Here is a 13,739-nt window from a genome sequence, read left to right on the forward strand (position 1 = left end):
TATGTAGGTGCATGTGAGTGTGTGTGTGGTGCAAGCGGGCGCAACTGTGCGTATGATTTTGAAAAGCATGTTTTTGTATGCTCCAACTAATTTGCTCAGCAACTGCGGTCAAAATGGTTTTGACATTGGCAATGCTATACAAAAAAAAGAAACAACTAAACTAACAGCACAACAATAACTACATTGTCAAATGCATAGACTCGAGCGTCAAGTCGAACAACAACTGAAGCTATTAAATCAAGTCTCCGATTTTAATTTCTGGTAATCACGTAATGAATTTCAATTTACCTTTTACGCGCTGAAACAGTTGACTAAAACTTGTATGTATGTACATATACACATTAGGGTGGTCCAAAAAAAGCATGTGAAAATGTAAATTGGGAATTTGTATGATCTCAACCGCTAGGATTGTTCTTTATCGAAAAAAGTTTACCCGTTTTTTTTTTGTTTTTGAAATCAAAAGAGTTAGATGTAGCTCACAGCGGTATGGTATAGAATTCTTAATAATTAATACTATTCGATCGGAAAACTCTGGAGACTCTCACTGAAAATACCCAATTGTTTATCTAACTTTTTTTTCATAGTACTAAATGCATATATCTTTCACTCGAAAAATATTTATTTTCAGGAATTCTGTACGAAAGTGGTTTTTTCCATATAAAATATGTACATGGAAAACTTTGATCGCTTTGAGCGACCTCTAATTTTTTATTTTTATTTTTTTTTTTCAAAATAAAAAATAGGAGTATGTTTTTTCCGATAAAGAACAATCTTAGGAGGTAAGAGCAATCAATTTCTGACTTATCTTATATCAAACTTTATACAAAATTTAGGAAAATCCAACAAATCTTCATCAAAATTTCAACCTTTTATTCTGAATTTTTAGAAGAATTTTGGGTATGCAGTTTTTTTTATAGCCCATACAATTTTAGTCTAATGAAGTGCAAGTTTCAAATGGCTAAAAAAGTTTTTGTAAACTGCGCTTGTTATATAAAAAAAAACACAAAAAAGAAGCCTCCAAAAGAAATTTCTAAAAAATCAACGCGATTTTTTAGCTGTTTGAAACTGCATAACCAAAAATTTTCTAAGAATTCAGAATAAAAAGTTGAAAATTTGATGAAGAATCGTTGAATTTTCCTAAATTTTGTATAAAGTTTGAAACTGTGATTTAAACGATTTTAGTTAAAGCTGAGACGATATTTTTATATAAAGATAACAAAAAAAAATTATATCTCGAAAAACATTACGAATATTTGAAGAAAATCAACACGTGGCCACTTGTTTGAGTCACTGTATATTATGCATGTAAGCAATTAGCTTCAAAACAATTGGACTATTTTTAGCCCATTACCACAAGTGTCCGTTCCATTTAGGAACCATCGGATCTATCGGAAAAGATATTGCCAAGTCGATTTCGGTTATCGTTCAAGCGACATATGCACCAACTGGGGAGACTTTCGGTTGTAAATTTTGTAGTGCAGCATTGCTATACGAGTTCCGTCATTCTTCGACGATAATAATACTCAATATTTATTCAGACATAGCTATCGTAAACGATTTTAATTGTATTGTAAGCTGTATTGTTATCGATATCGGCATTGTTGTCGAAAACTATAGCAATTGATATCGTCATCGTTTGCAACTTCAGTTTATTTGAATATTTAAAATATTTCAAGCGACGAGTCGTAGAAGCTGTCGAAGGTATGTATTCCGAATTGTGATATCACCTAATGAATATACATACTTAGAAGTCATTGTCTACAAGCCGGTAAGCAATGAATGATAGCATTATATCAAGCGTTTTTTTTTGCGAACTCACTTAACTAGTTTTTATTGTTATGACAAATGGAAAATAACTTCATATGTACTCGAAGTTAACGCAAAATTCTTAATTTTTTTTCTTTTCAAATAAGCAGCAAAACAAACATGGCACCGACCAGCTGATTTATTGCTTTGCGTCAAGATGATGACGGCGATGCCACTGGGGAAGAATTTGTACATATGTATGTACGTAGGTAAATGTCGATACACTTCCGAAGGTTTACTTTGTGTTTTTGATTACCAACAGATAACCAACAAAAACCAAACAAATACATACAGTAAAATACTTAAAAATATTTGCATTAACGCGCAATGAAGTTGGATTTGGACAAACCGCTCCGCTTGCCACCGTTCGACAGCACCAGTAGCACTCGACGTCAAAGGCCAAGAGCACCGTCGCTTATCTGTATCGGATGTGTAAAATGGAGTGCCTCAAAGCTGTCCGTCCGATGATGTCATAGGCGACTTCAGATATACGTATGTATGTATGTATGTATGTTTGTATATTCCTTTGTGCTTTACTTTTAACTTTATTTACTCATAAATGTACAGAAGTTACGGAAATGAATTTCATTCAGGTAGACAAGTATTGCACCTCATCGAGTGGACCTTCGATTCTGTAAAAATAATTCATATTTCATGAGACAACATATTTAATATTATACAGAAATGAATTTTTAAGTCGTTATCGGCGGCACATAGTATTTGTGTCAATCAGCTAAAGTTGATAAAGTACATTTTTAGCATGAGATTTTTGTTTATCAGTGAAAACAAAGATAACCAAAAAAAAAAAACACAAAAAATGGAGAAATGATCCGTATGACGAATTCGTGAAATGAATCAGAATGCGTAAATATCTGACATTTTAAGTTTTTATGATTGAATGGGACGTTTGTTATTTGGAAAGTATTGCTCTCTTAGTTAGCGGGCGCTATTTTCAAGAAATAAAATTCATATGAAATAGATACATGTACATTAGACTGCATCACCAAAAAAAGTTGCGGGTTTTCCGCCGGGATTGCAAAATCTATTATATTTTAAGACGTCCTTCAAAATATTTCAATATATTAAGAATTACGTGAGCTGCTCGACTTGAAAATACCTCCAAAAATGGTGTTTTTATGAATAAAAATAGAGTCTTAAAGAACTTTTTGAAAAAAGTCCCCTCAGATAACAAAACAGATTATGCTTAAAAAATCTGCATAAAAATATTTAAAAATCTTTTCAACGGAATCGTAATAATGAGATTTTTTATGCTTTTTTTTTACTTTTTTCAAAGATTGATTTACGAACAACTTGAATAACTGGGCCAAAACTATTGTGATTATGATAGTACATAGCATGTCTCAGTGGAAAGGTATTTTCCCACTGTTTTTTATTTCTGTCAAAAAAAAAGTTATTCGTGTCCCGATTTTTTTATTCAAATACCAACACACCTTAGATCAACTTTGAATGACGTTCGTTCATCCTACCTTTCTCCTTCATCTTTTGAATGAGTTTATTAGCAAAGAAATAAAAATGGTGACACCTCAACAAGTCTAAATCGGAAGAGTTTAGGTTCAGTTATTCAAGTTTTTCTTATATCAATCTTTGAAAAAAGTTAAAAAAAACAGCATCAAAAATCTCATTATTACGATTGTTCCAAATTATTTTACATTTTTTTAAAATATTTGTATGCAAATTTTTTAGGCTTAAACCATTTTGTCATTGGAGGGGATTTAAAAAAAAATCTTTAAGAAACTATTTTTATTCATAAAAACCCCGTGTTTGGAGATATTGGAGCTCAAGTAAATGTTAAAATTTTTCCGAAATATTTAGGTGGACGTCTTAAAATGTAGTATATTTTATCCACTGATACAGATTAACGCCGTTCTTTGTACTTTCTTCAGTATGAGAACAGTCGCTATTTCTGTAATATTGGCTACCAAAGAACCACACTCTAGCGGAATGTCCAGCTTCGGATGCCTTCCCCCCTTTTTGGTTAATGTACTGCCTACAGTTGAATATGGATACGGATCCTGTAGCCGTGCGCGCTCTTCCCTAAATATTTTGCAATTAGTTCAGCTTCTTTTTTTTTTTGTGAGAATTATTCCCATTTTCGTTTAAACTAAGCATCGAGCTTACTGGCGCAGATGTTCTCAGCGTGGCAACCCTATAAAAACTTCATCGTAAAAAGTACAAGATCTGTTGATCTGTAATGAGATGGAACAAAATGTATGCCCACGAATGTAGGTAACGTTTGACGCTTTAGAATGACTGTTCCTCTCAATTGGAAAAACGTTGGTGGTCCTCGTTTTCAAGAGGACGGCGATTCCACAGCCACCTTAGTCCGGCAAACCAAACTTGACACTTTTTGCGACTGGCAGATTTTCGTAATTTAACACAAGCCTCGTGTGAGAGAAAACAGCCAGTTTTTTGGAATTTGATTTACGAAGTTTATGCCCCGAAATAAGCTGAAGTGAATTTTTCCGAAAGTGCGCAATGAATTTTGCCTTTGGCGAGGATATGACCAGTGCCTTTGGGGATATTTTCATTAGAAATCTTGTGCTCATTATTAAAAATTTCAGCAACTTTTTATTCTTCATTCGTCGAATTGGCTGATTTCTATAATTTTCTGGAGCACCAAATACAGATTGACGTGCTCTAATGATGACAATTTAACTTTTAACAGTTTCACCTCATAAATTAGTCTGAAAATGGGGTAGCTGTTAGAAGTGATTGTTTATCCATAGCTCATTTATAAAATGATGATAACCCAATTAGAAGCTAATCAATTACTAATGTTTTGACTTGCCACAGATTCACGACCAATTAGCGACTTTTATTCGCACCACAGTCTTTTTTTTTTTTTTTGTAACAAACAGTTATAAAAACGTCATTAGCAAGTCTAAATTGAAAAGGCAAATACGAACAAGTAGTAATCGCGTAGACTAGATATGTAATGCCGCAATTTCATCCTCCGTCGTCTGGTTTTCTCGAACACATTCAAGCCCACACACACAAACACATCCAACTACTCGTATGAACATGTAGTTAAATACAGTCTTGTGACCCCATTATAAAACTGGTCCTTCCCACCAACCAGCGATAGCCGGGTACATGCATGTGTGTTTGTATGTATACACATAAATATGTACAAACATAGTAACATGTCGCCAACATTATCAGTAGTAGCCGATGGCAATTATCATGTCAGCCAATATCGTCAGCCCGTTGCACCTCGCTGCGCTCCGCTCGAAGAAAACAATATTTGCAACAGCACCTGCGCCATTTCATGTCAGTCAGCAACCGTTGCAACTGTGGCTATGGCAGAGCGACTCTGGGAGACTGCGGCTGCGTCATGATGCGATGTGACCAACGGATAAATGGGCGAAAAATACGAGTGGACGAGGAGCTGGTATAACTACTCAATCGGCTCATAGTTGAGTTCGCAAAAAACTGTAAGCTTTTAATGAGAAAATGTATTAAAATTCCTGGAAGTCGACAATAATGACGGCGATGACGATGGAGACAACACCGTTGAGGACGCTGCAGTTGACACCGCCAAACGCGTCAACAAAATCTAGTTTTAATATATGAAAGAAAATGCGCAAAACTCTCCACAAAAAAAAAAAAAATTGTAAAAAATTAACGGTAATTTTTAGTGACTTGAAACTTGCACTAACATTGAACGGGCTACAAAATTGCATGCTTAAAATTTTTCTTGAAATTCTGAATAAAAATTTTGAAAATTTGAAGAAATTGTTTGAGATTTTGTGAACTTTACATAAAGTGTGAAACTTCGATTTATATGGTTTACATTATAGAATGAACTATATTTTCATAAATAATTCATGAAAAAAAATTTGCATGAAAATAATTGTGTAGTACACTTACATTTCACACCGACTGTATATATGTATTTGATGATAAAAGACGCTCTAGAAATGTGTGTGGCTCCGATGTTGTCCACTGTTTTGTTGTCTGAACTAACCAGGGCTATCACGGAACCCGATTTTCCCGTAATCCGATTTTTCGTGAAATCTACGAAAATTCTGTCACTGAATCCGAACGTATACTTTGAATGCACACGTTCGGAACGATTCGGATTCAGTGATGCATTTTCGCAGATTCTGGATTCTATGATAGCCCCCAATAAGTAAAAGTTTCACGCAGTAAGAGCGGTAGAGAATCCGCAACGGAAAAAAATCAGATAAGTTCTTTTCCCTATGTGATGGATACATTAGCCAAATTGAAAAGAATGGAGTGTTCCTGACTTTATAGTAACTGAAGTAATTTGATTTGTCTTTAAAAGTGAGCTCGTAATTCTCGATCAAGAAAATTCGAAAGCTGAAGGCTTGGAAATGGAACGGCTATGAAGGTTCAATAACGATAATTAAAGAACCCATCGCATCAGCCGAATATATATATATATTAGTAAATTGTTTAGAGGGCGTTGGGATGGAATCATCTCAACACTTTCCCTTAAGCCGCCCAGCTTTTGCAATATGCTGCTAGACTGCACACTGAAACTAGCCCTGAGCAGCTATCCGAGACTGACATCTGTCACCTCCGAAGCTTTGGAACGTATCATTTCTACGTTGTTCATTTTTTGAAGATAAATCCTATCTATTTGCGTAGAGTGATCTCTCTAAGAAGCAAACAAAAAACAAAACGCCAATTGTCTGCAGTGTCTTTCTCTGGCAACGGCGCTAGCTTGAAGAGATTAACAGCACACTTTGATTGTCATGTTAACTGGTTATTTTCCTTTTTGACTTGTTTTTTGTTTTTCATCTTTTCAATTTGAGAAGAAAGTCGAAACACACTGTTTCCATTTTCTATGCGCTCGCCGTGCAGTGCAGATTCCTGAATCATCATTGGCCATGACAACAGAACGGCTAAAGCGCCATTGCCATCGCCATCGCCATCGCCACCGACATTTGTCCCAACTACAGCGCCTACAGCTAACATAACAAATACACAACGTCGCGAACGAATTCGTCGCGTAGCAAATGCGATGATATGCTTTCGGACTGCTCAGCAGGGTAATGCTAACGCCAGATTGCCAGCCAATTTCCAGCGTAAACGCATGAATAAGCAAGTTATTAAAGATGACTGCACCATACGCTGCGGTCGGGCTTCAACTGTTCAACGCTCCTTTCTTGTACACTTTTACATTTCTTTTCTTTACTCTACATAAAACTTTATTCGTTAATTGTCATCTTTTATTTTGATGATAAGTTTCTTCTTTGTCCGCTGCATTGTGTCGCAGTCGAATGCCGTTTTATTATTTTACTTACTCTTTTTACAGTTTGCTATGATAAGAATAAATAAAAACCTGTTTGTTTCTTATGTTTTTTTTTGGTTTTTGTCATGCCCATGCTAGCCATAATAACTGGATTTAATCGCACGGTGCGCGACGAAGCGGATGATCGCTACACCGACCGCGAATGCGAATGCGCGTGCGCTTTTTGTGGTTTCCAACAAATCCCAATCAAGTGCACCACATTTAATACAACCACATTTGTAAGCCACTCGCTGAATAGTGTATCTAACTAACAGCAGTCGGCCAGGCAGCCAGTCAGCCACTCAGGCGTTGAGTTTGTTACAATTTGCTCCATCACATCATTTACATACAAACGTACAGACAGGTAACCAACTAGTCAGCCAGCAGGCACCTCCAACACTGAAAACCCAACACCGAACCGCACCGCATTTGTCACCCCACCGCCGCCGCCGCCGCCACCGATTCGTCTTTGGATGCTTGCGACTTGGCAATTTGGTGAATTGACGCTTCGACGGTTGTATGTATGTTGTGCGCGTGATGTTGGCTGACAACGTCAGTCGAGACAGCTGGGCATTAACGAGAACGAACGAGTCAGCTGCAGCTGGCTTACTTGTAAACGGGGTCGTTGTGGCGGGCGAAGGCGTGAAGTACATTTGCTTGGTAACGCCTATTCTCCACTCCGTTGGCATCTCCTCTACCTCTACCGCGCATTCTTCGTACTCGTGTACTTATTTGCCTAAATTACTCATGCTAATTTTTTGTGTGGGCTTCCACAGTAATGCCCCACAAACACTGACAGCATTAAGCGCTTGCGAGTATGTAGTGAGAACGCCATGGAACGATAAACTAGTTGAGGTGGAAGAGTACAAAAAGAAGCACACAAACAATTCGATACGAAAAGGTGTCCAAAGACGCCGTCGCTTGCTTGGCGAAGAGTTATCGAGTTTCACTTAAGTTGAAGATGTTTGTATTTCGACATTTTTCTAAGTGATGAACCTAAGTATGACTCTTCTGGAAGAGTATTTGGCGATTCCTCAAATCTGTATTGAAATTTAGGCTGTATTTTCTTTCAACTTGGAAAGTTCATTTGATGCGGGCAGTCCAGGATGATAGCCTATATTTAGACCGCTTCGGAAAATTCAAAATTTATGTGTAATTAAGTCAACAAATTGCGAGCTAATAAACAAGCCTGTCTTTTTCTCGCTTTCAAATAAAAGTGCAGATTGTATACAGCTCATTAAAACCTGCAGACATTAAACGAGGTTCCAACGAAAATCCGTCGAAAATTCCATTAACAACACTGGAAGAAGAAGAAAACAAAATGTAAAAACTGCTTAAGCAAATTTCAACATTTAAGATTTCATAGCGAAGAGAGTAGTGCTGCAAACGCGACCTACAAGCTGGCAGAAACTAAATTAAGCTCTGTCATAAGTATTTTGACGGAAATTAAAAGCTGCTAATCCATTAGGCTGTTTTTTTTTTTAAATTTATGTTTATGCTTAACGCTTAGCTATCTCCATATGTATGTATGTGTGTTTACTAAAAAAAAACCCTGTAGGGATAACCGATCTGCCGAACCATTCGATCCAAGATTCATTATACCATTTACTTACAACGAGAACTAAATCTTAAATAAAAGATCCACGTGAATTCAAAATTCTCCAAAACAATAAATTTTTATTAAGAATATCTACTAGCCTAAACCTTTCCATAACTTTTAATACTCATTTAGTTAGTTGTAGATGACATAGTAAAACCCAGAGGAGCTAGTTAATATGAAGCCTTATTCCCTACAGGGTATTTCACATCTCACTAATCGCACACGAGCCACCCTGCAAAAAATGGGACTAATCCGGGATGACTCCGGAAGCAATCGCAAAGGAGCATGCGACTAATACCACTTTTGATCTCTTTATATGGAAGGAACTGATCGCTTTTGTTCGGGCATGTCCTATGAAGAGACTAATTGTTCACATTTATACCCGCAAGGGTATAAAAAGCGACTAGTCACTTAAAAAATAAAAATAAAAATTTTCGCCAGCTGAGATTCGAACCGGGGTGCTCAGTTTTGTTAGGCGAATACTCTCTCTGTGTGCCAACGCCGCACATGAAACTTCGTTGACTAAGAGCGTACATATCATTAAATCGTTAATAGTACCCGTTAGAGATGAGTTGGGGACTAATTGATCTCCAATTATACCCACAAGGGATGAGTCGAGACTAATTGACCTCCATTAGTACCCGTATGAGACTAGTTGGGACTAATTAATGCCCAATTGTACCCGATTGAGAGTAATCTCGGAATACGCTCTTTAGAGATTAGTCGCACAATTTTTTGCAGGGCAACTACAAGTGCACACATATAGACGTCTACCTATACCTTCATACACATGTATGTATGTAAAAACCACTGTACTTGTATGCATATCAAAAAGTAATTGAGTTCATAAGGCCAAGGGGCCAATAGTGACGATGCTGAACGCGAGGTGGACGAGGCGGCCAAAGGCATAATAAGATAGAAAAACATAGCCCCCACAGTTGTTGGTTAGGTCGAATAGATCGTTCGTAGTCCATAGGTTTTATTTCCACATCATCGTTATTAAGAATAAATGTGTACACATATATGTATGTATGTATATATGTACATATGTATGTATGTGCGTTGAAAAATGTGTATTTAAAAGTGCGAGATTTGCTTACGTGTTCGCGCATTGGTTTTTACGCGCACCAGTGGTGAGGTGAGTAAGACAGCCTAGCCTGCGCGCATGCGTAAATGATGCAAAGACTGCGAGCGCGCACAAAGTTCCAGCAATAAAAAAAACTTTAGACAATAATCAAAATTAACTACAATATGAAGCGTAGCAAAGTTAAAACAAGTAGATATCGTCGTCGATAAATACCCATAATTGTATGTACATACATATGTATTTATTATGCCGACGAAACGTTTTAAGAACGCTAATTTTAGACTCAGGAAATATTGTAAAACGCGCCTATAAACAAATTGTTTAACGACAATATGTCGCACACAGTTTAAAATTTTTATTTCGCTATTAATTATGCGTGCAGTAAATTAATGTAAGTTTGAATGGAATAACCAGGAAGCAGTTTAAGCGCGACGTTAACTAGGAGATTGTTGTGGGGAATGTAATCAGTAGTCTTTAACCTCTTAAATTTGGCAAACTGTGTATCTAAGGAATATCGAAAGGTATGCAAAATATGAATGTCTGCTACAAAACACGTAGTTGGGCCACAAGTACTTGGCATCATTATTGATAGCAGACCGAGGATTTTAATTGTTACATATTTCTCTATTTTACGAACAATAGAGGCAGCCATAGACCTAACCTTGCCTGAGTAGTTATTTCAGCCGCCTATCGTTTCCCTTCTTTTCGAAACAAAAACGCTGACATTTCATCAATGGAAAAACAAAATAAAAAAAGCTTCAAATAAACTGTCTGATCCCATTTTTTACTTTCAATAACTTCGGCGGAAGATCCGAATGACACTATCTTCTCACTTGATGTTTGAAACCCAATACGCCAAAACCGCTCTTCCATTTTCTGGTCCTTGAACTTGGCGACAATGACTAACGTTTTAACCGATGTACATATATGAAGTTGCCGTTTCAACCACAACAGGGAACCCGATTCGAAATATTGGCCTATTGCGCGTTTCCATTTGCAGGGTCTGAGTTCGAACCCAGTGTCCAACCAACATCAAAAAATTAAAATCATACACGTTTTTTCTAATAGCGGTCGCCTCCGAGTGTAATCTACCATAACATGAGAAACCGCTTCTCTTAAAAATACAATCGCCGTTCGGAGTCGATTCACAAATGACATAAATTTACATAAAATCTGTTTTTTTTTGTGTGCCGGTGTTAATTACTCAGAAACTATCAGGCCTATCGAAAAACTATATTTATTGAATTATGGAGAATTTTGTTAGCTTTCGTTTGGCATATTTCGTATTAAAACTTGTAAATTGGTACGTGATTAAGTTGAACCACTTTTTAATAATATCTCCAAAACTTATCCATAGAAAAAAAAATTAACTCGATTTTCGGAGTCAACGAGAGATTCTACATAAGAAACGAAATTTTTGATCCAGTGTAATTACCTTGTAGACTTGCCCATAGGTGCCATTGCCGACGACCTCGATTAGCTCGAAGATACCAGCGGGATCCTGAAATTCGAGATAAGGAAAAACAGATTAGTTATAATAAAAAAAAAATAAAATGAAATAAGGATAAATACATACATACATATGTACATATGTATGTAAGTTGGAAATAGCAAATGAAATATCAGCGATAAAGCGATAAGTATCCTGACGAAACACAAATGTCAATGGCTTTGTTTACAAATCACTTCAAACGCACACAGGTCAATGACATCGATGGAATAAAAAGGTAAAATAAATTGAATAAAAACCGATACAAAGTGGCAAGAATGAGGGCAGGCGAAAAAATCTTCACGAAACAAAATTAAGCAGAAATGAACAAAGGATTTATGGTAGGCACTTAAGTAGATATTTGAAACTTGTTTACTATAATCGCACTATTTTTGGGATGTTTTCTAAATGTTTTCAACCGTGTGCACGTACATACATATATACACACACGCACACGTGTCCAACAAATTTCAACAGGTACACTTCGATTACAACAATTACAAAAAAAAATGAAAGAACAAAGCCACCCAACAATTGGGGCTACAGATGTATATCAAAAGCAAATGGATAAATATTTGTACCTTGTTGTTGTAATTGTACAGAAACACACACAAACAAACTATCACTACACCCACACACAGCCGTGAAACGACAATGAGCGGAAAGCAAAGGTAAAACAATTAGAACGCCTGCACCACCAGAAGCCAAAGGAAGGATGCAAAACAATGATATGGGATGTAATCCGACGAAAACAAAACCAACAACACAAAAAACATCAACGAACAATGAGTGGTGAGTGGTGAGTAGCGTAAAGTAGCACGAAGAGGTTAAAAAATAAATAAAATAAATAAATAAATGATGAAAGCAAAAATAGTGTTGAAAAAATCTGGCATAAGTGCCAATGTTCATAGTTGGTTGGTGGTAAGGTGGAAAGGTGGTTACCTCCCACGCGAATAACCGACCATTGTGAAACATATCGAGCGATTTGGGAAAGGCGAACTCATAACGTTTAAACGTCGTTTTACTTTACTTTTCCATAACATACATATTTGGGATGCCTATAAGTACTTATGTATGTATGTATGTATGTAAGAATATTCGGTTTTTGTTTTTGCCCTTTTTTCACTTTGATTGCTGTTGCCTTCATTTTTCGGTAAGTAGGTACTTTTCTGTCGTTTGCGGTTTGAGTTAGCCAAAAAATATGTGTCATATGCTCACAAACACTCGTATGTACATTTATACACACACACACATAGTATACATATGTATATCGATCTATACACATAAAAAAAGTACTACAGTACTATTCACATAAAAGTTACCACTGCAGATATGTATTTCTTTGGCTTATTTAATGTTAATTTTTTTTTTTATAAAAGTCCTAGCTGGTTATACAACAAACACCACATAAATCCACATTACAAACTTTGTACAAAAACTATAAAAATTCAATAAATATTCACTAAAATTTCAAACAATCTATCTATTCAGAAAAGCCCATTTAATTTTAGAGCAATAAGTGAGACGTAGATGCAAGCGATGTTCTTGAAAATCGATAATAGCGGCCTGAAATTTGTTAACATCGCTAAATTGACGATAAATCGATATTAATTTCAACTAAGTTTTAGGCCATAGGGTCCCTTGTACTACTAACGTAAATTACATAGAAATTAGATATTTATTTTCTATTAACATAAATAACAATACATAAAGAGCCCGTCAGACGTAGCAATGCAATATATTTCGAAAAAGCTGTCAAATTGAGAAATTTCAGAAACCAGTTGAATGAGCTGTCACACCTTGCATGTAAAGTGTGTGTCGAAGGAGGTTTTTTATTTCCGAAAGGCGAATTGCAGACTGCTAGTGCAGCACGAGCAAGTTAAAATATACATACATATATCCGAAATCGATTTGCGCTCTCTCAATTGGAGTCAGATTTCAATTTGCAATTTTTATTTCTGAAACTGATTTCCGAAATGTGACAGAAAGGTCTTTCTGGCTGTTCATACATCAAAATAAAATTTCTCTTTCTCAATTTGACAGCGAATTGCGGGGACTAATTGGAAATATTGCCAAGTCTAACACTCTTTAAAGGAAGAGTCTTATGAAGTAAAAACTCCACGAAAACCAGGCAAACAGCATCCCTGTATGCAATTTCTCTTTTCATATTCATGTTAATAGTCTCTCCTCGCGTTTCGTAAAGTTTCTGAACACAAACATCTGGTTAGCTGAAGACTGTAAAATCGATATCACCTTTTTTTTTTTTATTGTGAATGTGTGAATTTCTTTTATAAGGTAATATTTTCCCAGTAGGGTATTGTAAAATAGTTCTTTACTCTCTTTGTAGCGGTGGAACAACATCCAACCAACGACAAACAATGAACACTTCAGCGGCGAATTTTGAGCATGTGTATGTGGGTGTGGTAGTACATACCCTACAAGACAGCTGAGTATCATATGAGTACTCATATTATCA

General features: G+C 36.2%; 1 protein-coding gene across 1 annotated transcript in view; it reads right to left on the reverse strand.

Annotated features, from left to right (window-relative positions):
- The window catches only part of LOC118748044 (serine/threonine-protein kinase mig-15), a 55,767-nt gene extending 44,491 nt beyond the window's left edge, over positions 1–11,276 (reverse strand). The window contains exon 1 of the mRNA XM_036482332.1: positions 11,210–11,276. The gene's annotated coding sequence lies outside the window, so the exon portion shown is untranslated. The remainder of the gene's footprint in view (positions 1–11,209) is intronic.
- Between the last annotated feature and the right edge of the window lie 2,463 nt (positions 11,277–13,739).

The sequence above is a fragment of the Rhagoletis pomonella genome, unplaced genomic scaffold (genome assembly GCF_013731165.1).
Source record: "Rhagoletis pomonella isolate Grant_MI unplaced genomic scaffold, Rhpom_1.0 Rhpom_scaffold_00012, whole genome shotgun sequence".
Taxonomy (NCBI): domain Eukaryota; kingdom Metazoa; phylum Arthropoda; class Insecta; order Diptera; family Tephritidae; genus Rhagoletis; species Rhagoletis pomonella.